This window comes from Pinus tabuliformis, chromosome X (genome assembly GCF_031772625.1).
Source record: "Pinus tabuliformis cultivar Carrire ecotype Pingquan chromosome X, CPIR1, whole genome shotgun sequence".
NCBI lineage: Eukaryota > Viridiplantae > Streptophyta > Pinopsida > Pinales > Pinaceae > Pinus > Pinus tabuliformis.
This window is the reverse complement of record NC_142308.1, coordinates 200,320,546-200,333,221: the sequence shown is the minus strand read 5'-3', so window position 1 is coordinate 200,333,221 and position 12,676 is coordinate 200,320,546.

Below are 12,676 nucleotides of genomic sequence, written 5' to 3'. Positions count from 1 at the left end.
AAGAAAGAAGGTCGTAGCCTTCTGTAGGTCAGTGCCTATGTACTAGAAAACATATTGGCTAGTACAAGAGCTAGGGGGTTGTAGCTCCCTTCTAGTAGAAGCTGGAGAACGAGAGAACATTGTAGCCTTCTACAGGTAGAAGCCTGCGTACTGGTATAAGACTACACCAGTACACAAATTGTAAACATAATTTTCTTATTATTAAAAGAAGACAGAGACGACAACAGTAGGTGGTTTTCACCCACATTGGGTTTCCGCCTTATATCTTGGTGTTCATGTGTGTTGCTTATGTGTGATGCTTTATTCTGCTTTTACTGCATTGTCTAATGAATTCTTGATACATTGATTAAAGTTAAATACATGATAATTTGGGTAAATCAAAAGATCTCTGCATATACGCTGGTTTCATTAAGTACAGTTGTGTATACACGCTAGTTCATTGAGCTGAAGTAGTGTATACAAATCAGTTTTGAAAATTAAATTATTGATCTGATAATATTGATTCACGCCCCCCTCTCAGTATTATTTCCAACAGTAGGTGGCATCATGTAGCATGCAGGCCCAAGTGGGATAGACAAAGGAAAAGAAGAAGAGGAACCAGAGCCAAAGGCAGAGCCAGAGATAGAACAGGATATCTAGGACCCTCTCAGTGATGTAGATCCAATAGAGGAATCACCATTCATCATAAAAAAGAGGGTAACTATAGTAATTACGCCAGGCGCAAGGAAGAAACAAAAGGTGAAAAAATTTAAGGGTGTGATACCATTTGTCTTCACTGATGGGAGCACTGATGAAACTAGCAAAAATATCTAGGAAGTAACAACAGAAACCTGGAGCAAGGTCAACGATAGCTACAAAAATATCCTAACAGATGTTTTGCAAGGCATCACAAAGTTAAAGGTACTGCCGCATACAATCAGAAAACCAACATAGATAGGTCAGCTACTACAGCCAGAGTGACAAATAGAAACAACATTCTGAGTAAGGATTTTGCAGGTACTAGCTGGAGCATTGCAGTTTGAATCACCAGAGGATAGAGAATGAGAAAAAAGGTTGGGACAATGTCAACATGAACATTGTCGCATTGTCGATTCAGTTATTACATGAGTTCCATGAAAGTATTGCAGATGAACTGAAGGAGCGAGAAAAATGCACTTCGATGTTAAGAATTTAGGTGGAAAAGGACATGGAATCGTCGAAGAAGGATCTTGATCAATTGATCAAGTAAATGGATGGAGCACACAAGAAACAACAGCAACTGAAAAAATTCATTACAGATACTTGTAGCACAGTTCCTGATGTGAAGGTCTACGAAGAGGAGTCACCAACAGATAAGGTCACGAAGTTGGCCCTTGTTACACAGTAATTTGTCACCATCCCTGTTACTCCTCTTGTCATACCTTGGAGGACCCATCCCGGGAGTTATAAGAAGTGACAAAGTCTAAAAACACTTGCATTATGTTCCCCTGAGTATGTACTCCATGTTCCCTGAAGACATCTTCTGCAAATTATCCCTGAAAAGTGATCTTTTTCCATTGGCGCAAGTCCACAGTATTCTACCCGCGCCAATGGTGGAGATCCTCAAAAGAGGGCGCGACCATTGGCGCTCTGTCTTAGAGCAACAGTCGCGCCAACCAAATTTAGTCGTGCTTTTTGCCTTAATGCACGTCCGACTGTTGTTTCCTTCATTACATGGAGCTTTTCTGAGGATAAAAAATCAGTCTTTTGTCGAGCTTTATCCATCTTTATGGATTTTTGAGGATAATGCTAATCCGCAAAAGGCGTCCCAGTTCATCGTATCCTCCTCCCTTATTCACCTATATAAGCTTGTCATTATGCATTGGACAAGCAAGTGTTGGAGAGGGTTAGTGCTAGTGATTTAGTGATTGAGTGATAGTAGTGATGATTATTGGTCATGGAGTGTTAGATGTCGAGTTCTTGGAGGAACGCTAGTGAGTGCTAGAGAGGTTATGCTGCCGGAGAGGAGATGCATGGCAAGACACATATAGTTATTCACCCAGCCAGGAGAAGGGTCGACGTCAGAACAATGGTTGTAACTTTTCCTGTTTATTAATTGATAAGCGACTGCTATTATAGTTCCAATCTCATTATCTATCATGGTGATGTGTTGATTTATTTCCTTTCTGACTGAAATATAGTTGTGCCTTGGTAGTTTTTATGTTGGTATCTGTCTCTTCCTTTGCATGTGCAGGTGTTCGTTTGTGATCTGTTGGAGCAAGGGAGCGAGGATATCAACTCTGCTTAAATCATAGTGTTGGACTCCAGGTTAGTCTTCTTGATTCACCTTTGATGCATAACTAGGAACTTGCGTAGCAGCGTGGTTTGTTTGTGGCTAGTTCTGTTATAGGCTAGTGGGATCGCCTCTGTCCGCAGAGGGGATTTACCTGACCAACAAATTGGCGACTCCACTGGGGAAAAGAAGAAATTGGCGACTCCGCTGGGGAGTAACTATGGGATTTTTGTCTTGCATGTTAATTTTCTTCTGCTTGCTTGAGTGAATGAGCTTCCTGAGTCAGTTTTGAGTTTATTCTTTACTGTTTGACCCATCTGAGCACTGTCAACCCGACCTGAGGTCGTGTCATTTATTTTTCTAGTTGGCAAGCTTAATTGGCGCGGTTATTTCTCTGACAGTCGCGCTAGTTGGCGCATGTTGCTCAAAAGCAACTCGCGCCAATCCTGTGGTAGCGCAAGTTGCAGGCTGACAGTCGCGCCAGCTCTGTAAATTTTGCCTGTGTGTGGGTGGAAAGCTCTTTTAGTCTCTTTATATATCTCTCTCAGCCTCTGGAACTGTGTTGAACCTCCGCTTGACTGGTCTTAGCCTGTATCCCTCAGCTGTTTGCTAATTTCTATTGATTTTTGTCTCAGCCCTAGGATACTTTGCATGTCTAGCCTTATGTGGGAAGTTTCGATCCCTTGATTATCTAGTCAGCTTGTTGGTTGTGTTCTGCACCTATCCAGTACTTTGTTAAAGCTTGATCTTCTATACTCTGAATACTTCACTTCTAGCCTCTTTGAAGTTCTCTAGTCTTTGTGTTTTTCCTTGCTTGCATGGTTCATTTTAGTGTTTCAGAATTGGTTCTATTTCATTGACTGAACTTGGATTGTGCATATCTCTTAGAATTTGTTTACATGCATCATGCCATCTTAAAGGAAAGAAAAGTAAAAAATCTCTTACATCATAGTAGTTAGCATTTATTGTTATTTGTTGCTATTAAAAAGAAAAAGACAAAATTTCGTTTCTTGTTATTAGCTGCATTAGGATCTTTGTTGAGGTGATCATTTCGTTTGTGAAAAAGATCTCAACCCTCCTGTAGATAGAATTCATCGAATCAAATGATTTAATTTTGGCATATAGTTTGCATGTAAAAAGTTTTTGAGATATCACATACGGTAGGACCAAAAAACTGAAACATAATCAAAGATAAACTTTAAAATGAACTCAATGAACATAACAACACATTGGAACATAACGCAAACACTCTAGAGGTCTAGGTTAGAGACGTGTTCCGGCGTCTTTAAACCTGGTAGTTTATCGTCGAGTGGTTGGGTGATTCCTCCACGGTGAAACGATAGGTGCCAATACGGACTGAGCTCCCACGTACCGTCGCGTATATACGGGAGACCCCACTAGGCTATTATCCTTTATTCATAGGAAGCCGAGTCTGCCGCCCTACGATTCGCAATGCAGTGAACACAGCATTCACGAAGATCGACCACCCGTACCCTAAAAAGTATTCTGTGGTTTTGCGAAAAGTTTGGCACACTCTCTACCTAGAATTCCAGAGCAGTCACTTTTGATCCTTTTCGGACTCCCTAAACGAAAAGGTGCCTGTGAGCATCTTGTCACTTCATGCTCATTAAACATTCGAAGGAGACTAGAGTCATCTTTTATCCTTTTCTCGACTCTTAAAAAATGAAAAGGTTAAGTTCAGTGTCTTAAAGTTTATTGGCCACGATAACATTACCCAATTAGATTTTGTTTGCGTTAGCTTGAGTAGGGTTATTTCTCGTTCAATGGCAGCCTTTCCGGTGCCCACCGGCCAAGGTGTTCCTCCTGATGGGAACCCTCGCCCATTTCCTTCTGTTGGAAATGTTGGTGTTCAGTATATCGCAACATTGTCTTTGCCTGGGTTGACCATTGGTTTACCCGTATGGTTGTTTTCAAACTCGGTGGTCTCAAGTGTGATGACTCCTGTCCCACCACCACCTCCTCCGCCCGAACAACACCATGTTGATTCTAAGGTGGAACCCTTCCCTTCTTCGCCTATTGCTGCGTCCTCATCTTCTACTTCGCCTGGTGAAACCTTGGATTTCACTAACCAGGTGGCTAAGAAGAAGAAGAAGAAGACCAAAAAGAAGAAGTCTCCTAAGGGAAAGGTCGTATCTACCACGAAGCTATCAGAAGTGGAACCACCTTCTGCTCCTCCGCGGAAGCTTCAGTCTCCTTGTCGATTATGCAAAGGGGACCATTTTCTTTCTGATTGTCCTGGCATTCCCAGGATCCTAGATATATGGTCCCGTGACCCGACTCGCCCCTTACTGTCGCAAATCGACGATACCTTACTAGTTGGTAACAGAAAAGGGAAGGTTTGTTTCCCTTGTCGACTTTGTGAAGGTAATCATCTCCTTCGCCTTTGTCCACTTATGGATGAAGCTTCCCGTCTTCTGGCAAGTCTGTCGGATCCCTTACCCCAACTACCCGCTGGATATCAACGTCTTTTTACAACTGCAGAGCATCTCTCAACTAACCAAGTGATCAAACATGATTCCTCTTTGGTCCATCTTTCTCTTCCTGAACCTACCTATGCTCCGCCTGCTCCAGACCAGTCCCTGGTCGGAACAAGTGATTTATATTCATCATCTACGCACCACTTGATCATCAAAGATGAACCACCTGAGTCCAAACCAAACGAAAGTCCACAGTTCCAGCTTACAAGTGATCCGTTCTTTCGAAAGGTCCAGCTTACAAGTGACCCGGTTTTGCCTACAGAAGTTCCATCCTTAGATGCTCTTACACCTGAATCCAAACCAGACAAAAGTCAAAAGGTCTGGCTTACAAGTGACCCGGTCTTGCTTTCAGAATTTCCAACCCTAGATGATCCTACATCTGAATCCAAACCAGACAACAGTCAAACGGTCCGGATTACAAGTGACCCAGTTTCGCCTTCAGAAGTTACCTCCTCAGATGATGTTATCACTGCCAAGAATGAAGAACCCACCGTTCAAATTCTATTCATTGACATAGACGTTAATGATCAAGTGAGCGTCCCTCTCATTCCTTCACACCAGGAAGAAAGTCCATTAGAATCATACCCGGCTGTCTATCCAGTCCCACCTGCAAGCAACCTAGTTGTTTCCTTTAATTGGGATCAACTAGTCAATCCTCGGTTACCAGCCTCCATACCATTTCGAATTATAGTCCAAGTCTATCGCATGGTTATGGCTGGTACACTTATTAATGAGGGATCTCCTGTGAGTATCCTTTCTTCAATAGCTTGGGAAGCACTTGGTTCCCCACTGCTTCTGCCTGAGATGAGAAACCTTATAGGTTTCCATCGAGAAATCACTCGACCTTTAGGAATTCTTCCCAATGTACCTATCACGTTAGAAGGGAAGACTATCCAAATGGGTCTCATGGTAGTCCAAGGTCCGTTAGATTACAATTTACTCCTTGGACGAGACTATACTTATCGCATACGTGCTATTGTCTCCTCACTCTTCAGAGTGATGTGTTTTCCGCATGAAGGAAGAACGATCAAAGTCGTAGACCAACTTTCATTCCCCGGTTCACACTTCACATATAGTCATCTGCCATTCCTAAATGGTCTTATTTCCACAGGAAATGCCCCAGCGTCCACCCCGTCATTCTGATGACGGCAGCTGACCCGGGTGCGTGACTGAAGCCCGGGGGGGCATGCGTCCTCCTTCAAAATCGAGTCTTTCCAAGTAAACCTTCATTCCATCCACTCCGTGAATGCCATGAAGCTTGGGGGGCATGTACCTCGATTTTGCATCTTCATGCTGGGGGCATGCAACAAAAATTTTTTAACAAGCAAAGTTCTCCATGGTTCAAGCTTGTGTAAAAATGAACCCATACCTGATTTACATCCCGTGATTGCCTTTTATCTGCTAAATTCTGCTAGATGAGCCTTGGTTGTTTCATTCCATCGCCACCATCTCTTTGGCCGATCATATGCTTTCACTTGGTTGTTTCTCCTTTCCCGAGGAACCGCAGCGATGAGTGGTTTTATTAGCCAGCCTCTTAACCTTTACATGTTTCAAGTGAGTTCCACCATTACCGGAACCAGTTACTATCCCTTATACCACTCGTTCCTTCAGGACGAGTCGCCTTTACGCTCTTTTCTGACTCGTAAAATATGAAAATATTGTTGAGTATTTTTCCCTTTTTGACTCGTTAAAGAAAATAAAAATGGAGGTCCGCTTTCAGCTCTTTTCTGACCATTTAAAGAGGAAAAGATTGCCGAGTCGCTCCTCTTGACTCGTTAAATGGTGATAAGGGGCGGTCGTTTTAAGTTCTTTTTGTCGACCGTTAAAACATAAAAAGATTACCGGGTTTTTGTCGTTTCAAACTCGTTAGTGGTTACGAAACGACGTGGTTTTGACCGCTTTTTTACTTTTTCAGGTCGAAGTCACTAATCATGAAAAGTACTCCTCGATCGTAATGATCGGGCGGTTCTTTCGGGTATTATTTTATACTTTTTCGGGCCCGAGAGACACAACTTTACGAAAAAGGACATCCCTGGAGTTTCCTTTTCTACTGTCTTTTCAAACTCTCTAAACATGAAAAGACGCCGAGTTCTTCCTTTGTCAGACTCGTTAAAACTTAATGACATCCGATTTTGTCACAACACAAGCACATGCTATCCCCATCAAGCTTGTTAAAAATAACTGGGGTACTCGCCAGAAATGGCGGGGGGAAAAGAAAATTTTTGAACCATAATTATTACCGTGACGGCAGTATGTCGCTCTTGAACATGGCACTTTTTTGCTTTCGTGTCCGGGGTGGGGATATCTCATCTCATATCTTTCACTTGCTTCCATGGACTTGGGTACCTTATTTGACCTCTCATCCACTCATTGCCTCGTCATCATGACCTTTGATACATTGATGTCAAATACTGCCAATTCCGTTAATGTGCCGCCGATATGTTCAAGAGAAGTTGACCTCTGCAAAGAAACAACCTCCCTCTGATAGTTCACACAATCTTGATTCACAACATTGACTCTCTGTCTCGTGTCGATGATGTGGGAAACATTATGGCCCACCTTCGATCAAGGTCACTTCCTGTCGACTTCAACTCATTATCCAGGAAGTTGATCTAGAGACTCCTTTCCGGTGCCTTGGAGCCTGCATGCCTCAATGGCAGGTTCTTCGTGTTCGACGTGAGGTTTTCATCATTGGCCTCCGATAGAATGATTCTACGGGTGTTCGACTTCAGATCATTGATTCACACGCCGTAGATTGTACCTATAGTACCTTGAGGGCTATTGTCATTATTGGTGGTACCTCTCGCGTCTGTTAACAGTTTCCACTATTGACTGGTAATCAGATGATGTTCATGCATGTTCGACTTCAGCTCATATATTCACATGCTTGAACTTGTACTCTTGTTCGGGTCGAGATGGAGCGCAAGACCCTGGATTGTGTCTGTTGTAATCCAGGCGTGATTCTTGATACTTGACTCATTCACTGGATGGCTGCGACCATACCTGAGTCAATTCATTGATCCTAACTAGATGGCTGCGTCCATACTATGGATCTAGATTATTTATGTACTCTCTTATGGATGGCTGCGACCATACCACGTACATCATGTAATTGAACTATCAGTCATGTCTCTTAATACAGATCCTCAGCGGCGGTAACTATATGTGTTCTTATGTGTGTTCTTGTAAAGCATTTCACCCCTCTCCACCTCTCGGACTTCATGCTTTAGGGGGCATCTGTTACACAGTAATTTGTCACCATCCCTGTTACTCCTCTTGTCGTACCTTGGAGGACCCATCCCGGGAGTTATAAGAAGTGACAAAGTCTAAAAACACTTGCATTATGTTCCCCTGAGTATGTACTCCATGTTCCCTGAAGACATCTTCTGCAGATTATCCCTGAAAAGTGATCTTTTTCCATTGGCGCAAGTCCACAGTATTCTACCCGCGCCAATGGTGGAGATCCTCAAAAGAGGGCGCGACCATTGGCGCTCTGTCTTAGAGCAACAGTCGCGCCAACCAAATTTAGTCGTGCTTTTTGCCTTAATGCACGTCCGACTGTTGTTTCCTTCATTACATGGAGCTTTTCTGAGGATAAAAAATCAGTCTTTTGTCGAGCTTTATCCATCTTTATGGCTTTTTGAGGATAATGCTAATCCGCAAAAGGCGTCCCGGTTCATCGTATCCTCCTCCCTTCTTCACCTATATAAGCTTGTCATTATGCATTGGACAAGCTAGTGTTGGAGAGTGTTAGTGCTAGTGATTTAGTGATTGAGTGATAGTAGTGATGATTATTGGTCATGGAGTGTTAGATGTCAAGTTCTTGGAGGAACGCTAGTGAGTGCTAGAGAGGTTATGCTGCCGGAGAGGAGATGCATGGCAAGACACATATAGTTATTCACCCAGCCAGGAGAAGGGTCGACGTCAGAACAATGGTTGTAACTTTTCCTGTTTATTAATTGATAAGCGACTGCTATTATAGTTCCAATCTCATTATCTATCATGGTGATGTGTTGATTTATTTCCTTTCTGACTGAAATATAGTTGTGCCTTGGTAGTTTTTATGTTGGTATCTGTCTCTTCCTTTGCATGTGCAGGTGTTCGTTTGTGATCTGTTGGAGCAAGGGAGCGAGGATATCAACTCTGCTTCAATCATAGCGTTGGACTCCAGGTTAGTCTTCTTGATTCACCTTTGATGCATAACTAGGAACTTGCGTAGCAGCGTGGTTTGTTTGTGGCTAGTTCTGTTATAGGCTAGTGGGATCACCTCTGTCCGCAGAGGGGATTTACCTGACCAACAGCCCTCATGATAAGAGACTCAAAGAATAAGCTCGCAGAGATGAATTTTGAGTATGAAGTAAATATTATTGAGTTGTTAATGAGGAGGCAGCCAGCAATGCCACCAGAAGTACGTGAGCAGAGGGAAAAGGATTTGAAATATGCATTGAAAGGCATATCTGACACAGTGGCAGACTATGCCAAACTACTAGATGAAACCATGTATATTTCGACCTCACTACAGGAGGATCCAAACATTCAAAGGATTGATGAGGAGATCCAGATGAAGCAAAATCAGTTGGACAAAACATGTGCAATTGTGAAGACCTTATGAGTCTCGCAGAGGCTCACAAGGATCGCTCAAGGAAAAACTCTTCAAAAGAAGATTGAAGCCCTTCGGTGAAAGGAGAATATTTTAACAGAAAGGACTCAATCGTGGCAGGATGAGGTCTTCCAAATTTCACAGGCAGTCAATAGTAAGGTCAAAAAGATATGAAAAATGGAGAAAAAAGTGCTATAGAAGACCGTCAGACCAATCACAAAGGAATTACTAGACCAAGTGCACCAAGAGGAGAAGTAGGTAGCAGAAATACTTCAGCAGTATAATGCCTCCTACATGAGCATCGTAGCAAAGTTTCGGGGCATAACAACTCAATGACTTGGGATGAGTCACATGTGAGTGTTGGCGGCCTATTAGGCATGGCCCAACTTGGTCCAATTTGTTTCAAAGACTCTGCATTTTGAGGAGCGGATCGTGTGGATTCCACGAAGTTATATTCACCACACAATGTCTAGGGGCTTTGGAGTGGGTCAAGGCCCCTCATTTTGTAACGTGTATTGGGGTTCTACTTCATTGTTTCGTCGAAGGTTTCGTAGTAATTAAAAATATATTTAAGGAGATGTAATGCTTTGCCAAAGAGTGAGATGTAGATGAATTGATCATACTTTTTGTCTTTAATCTATATTTTGGGACTTAAATGGAAGACTCTGCAACTAAGTGCATGGAGGCCTTGGAAGAGTCTGTAGCTAAGCGCGCAAACCACCTACAGCTGGGTGTGTAGGTCGATAAGTTGTATGTATTGAAAGATATATACTAATAAAGAATAAGTTTTGGTGAAGTCTTCTGTATCTACATTTATAATATGTGTTCATATGTACTGATATGTATGCATTTTACTTATTTATGGAAAATAATACATGTTATATTGTTCTATGATATGTTTATGTAATAAGCGAAAATCTATGATGTAAAGTATCAGTGCGAAGTCTTTTTAAGAATGCAAATTTGTAGATAAGTATAATACATAAGACAATACATAGATGCCACAATGCAATATCCCTTTGGTTGCAAAAACCTAGTTCTGCAACCTCCCATAAATTATTTGGGTGACTGTGATCTGCTTGTAGGTCGTTGTCAAAAGGGCCAGCGATTGAGGGTTTTGTTGGTGCGTAGTACACTTTGAACCTGGGTCCAAGACCCTTAAGCCAACACCCATCCATTTCGAGGGGTGAACCATGCTCTGATACCACTCTATAACACCCACCTCCCACATCTACCGAAGTAACCATCCAACCAAGGTAAACATGTGACGAAAAGTTACTATGATATGATTTGACCTCCTAAGTAATGTTAAGGAAGTGAAACTGATGGAAACACACCATACAGACCATCCATATCAACAACAAGACTCTCAGGAACTATCCCAATCTCTCTGGTATGAAAACCCTAGGGCCCAGTGAGTTTTGAGACCAATTAACCCCCAAACTCTCCCATGCTATGGGCATGACAGCGTCCAGAGGGCTCTGGATGCTCCCACAGCATCACATGCTGATATCCAAGGACTATTTTTCTTAATGTTGTGCCAGTATCCCTAGGATTTGAGACACCTTTCCAAACCCAGAGCCCAATTCACTACCAAAAATTGAATGACACCTTCAGAACAAAAATATAACAAGGTAATGATGATACAAATTCAATTACTCAAACAAGCCCTTGACTAGACCCCTACTAACCATGACATACATTTCTTCAAACATATCACAAATATGTAATCTACAGGTGTAAACAACAAATCTAATCATAGGGGTCTCATACTCAATTGAGAATCGCTAAGAAGGATTGGCACCTCAACAGATTAGCTACAGGTTCATCTGTTAGGCCATAGAAACATTGTTCATTCATTCACAAGTAAAAACATGATGAGAGCCATACATAGCCATTGTCATAATAAATGTTCATAACCAGAATCATAGAAACAAAAATACCAAGGAAAAAATAGCCATATAATCCACATACAAACTAGTACAATACTCATGAAATAATAAGGATAAATAACCTCATATTAATGGTTCAAAGGCCAACCAATTGTGGGACTTCCATGAACCACCGAGCCGTAGACATCATGGAGCCAAAACTCTTTTCATCGAGTTGTCCCTATGCCATATTCCAAGCATGAATGTGGGATCTCATAAAAAAAATCAATAAAATACCATCCAAGGCTTCCAAAGGTCAAACCACCTAAATCCATCAAAAAATGATTCAACCTCACAGTCGGACATCACAAAACCATCATCAGATTGGTCTCTACCTAAGCCTTCCAGGGCTCCAGACTGTTTGTTCCAACCAAGGCTCCAAGACTAATAACTCAACCCACAACGTTTTCCCGACCCCATAGCGTTTGTCTAGCAAAGGCTCCAGGACTAGTAACTCAACCCACCAAGGGCTCTAGAGTGATTCTCCAACCAAGGCTCCCGAACTAGTAACTCAACCCAAGTTGTTACAAGGCTCCAAAGTGTTTCTCCAACCAAGGCTACAGGAACTAATAACTCAACCCAAGCTAAAGGAAACATGAGAACCAACCAGAAAAATAAACAAATGACCCCACAACACCATGGCTATCTAGGAAATGGAAAGGCTAGGAAAATCCAATGTCAATCCAGGAAATCCTTCTGCCAATGACATATCATAACCAAGAAACCACATGCATGTGCCATGCATCCCGACACTAGTGAGGAAAACATACATGCAACTCAGTACCTACAAGAAAACCCTGATGTAGTTTTTGATCTTGATTTCTTCTTGCACTTTCCAGCTTTTCGTTTGCCTTCTTGTTCCAAAAATCCAAGTATGCCACACTCCTCCAAGAGTGCTCCAAGAAACACTAAGTGTCCAAGAATATGAGAGAGAGAGAGAGAGAATAGGAGAGAGCTCCACCAAAACTTGTCTATAAATGCTTGCCAACTGATCCTCAGAAGCATTTTTAATAATGAGGCCTCTATTTTCTTCATTTTCCATTATTTTCCTTGAATTTCCTCCTCACATGCAACCTGTGACCTTTCACCTTCCTTTTCTCCTAATTTCCTTTCTTTTCATAAATAAAATGCCAATAAATTCCACTTTTCCTTTTCCAATTTCCTTAGCCATAATAATCGAAATGACACCCACTAGGATGTTTTCCCGCCTTTTAGCTTGGAATACATGTCCCATGACCATGGTCTTATATGTTTTAACATGGAATTTTAACCAGGGTTTCTACAACTCCTAAAAGTGAAACATCCTTAGAAATGTTTAGTTGTAGGGATTTCAAAAACCAATCAAGTAAGAATTCATTGGGGATTTGTGCCTTGATCAACCTCTTTCTTTTCTCAC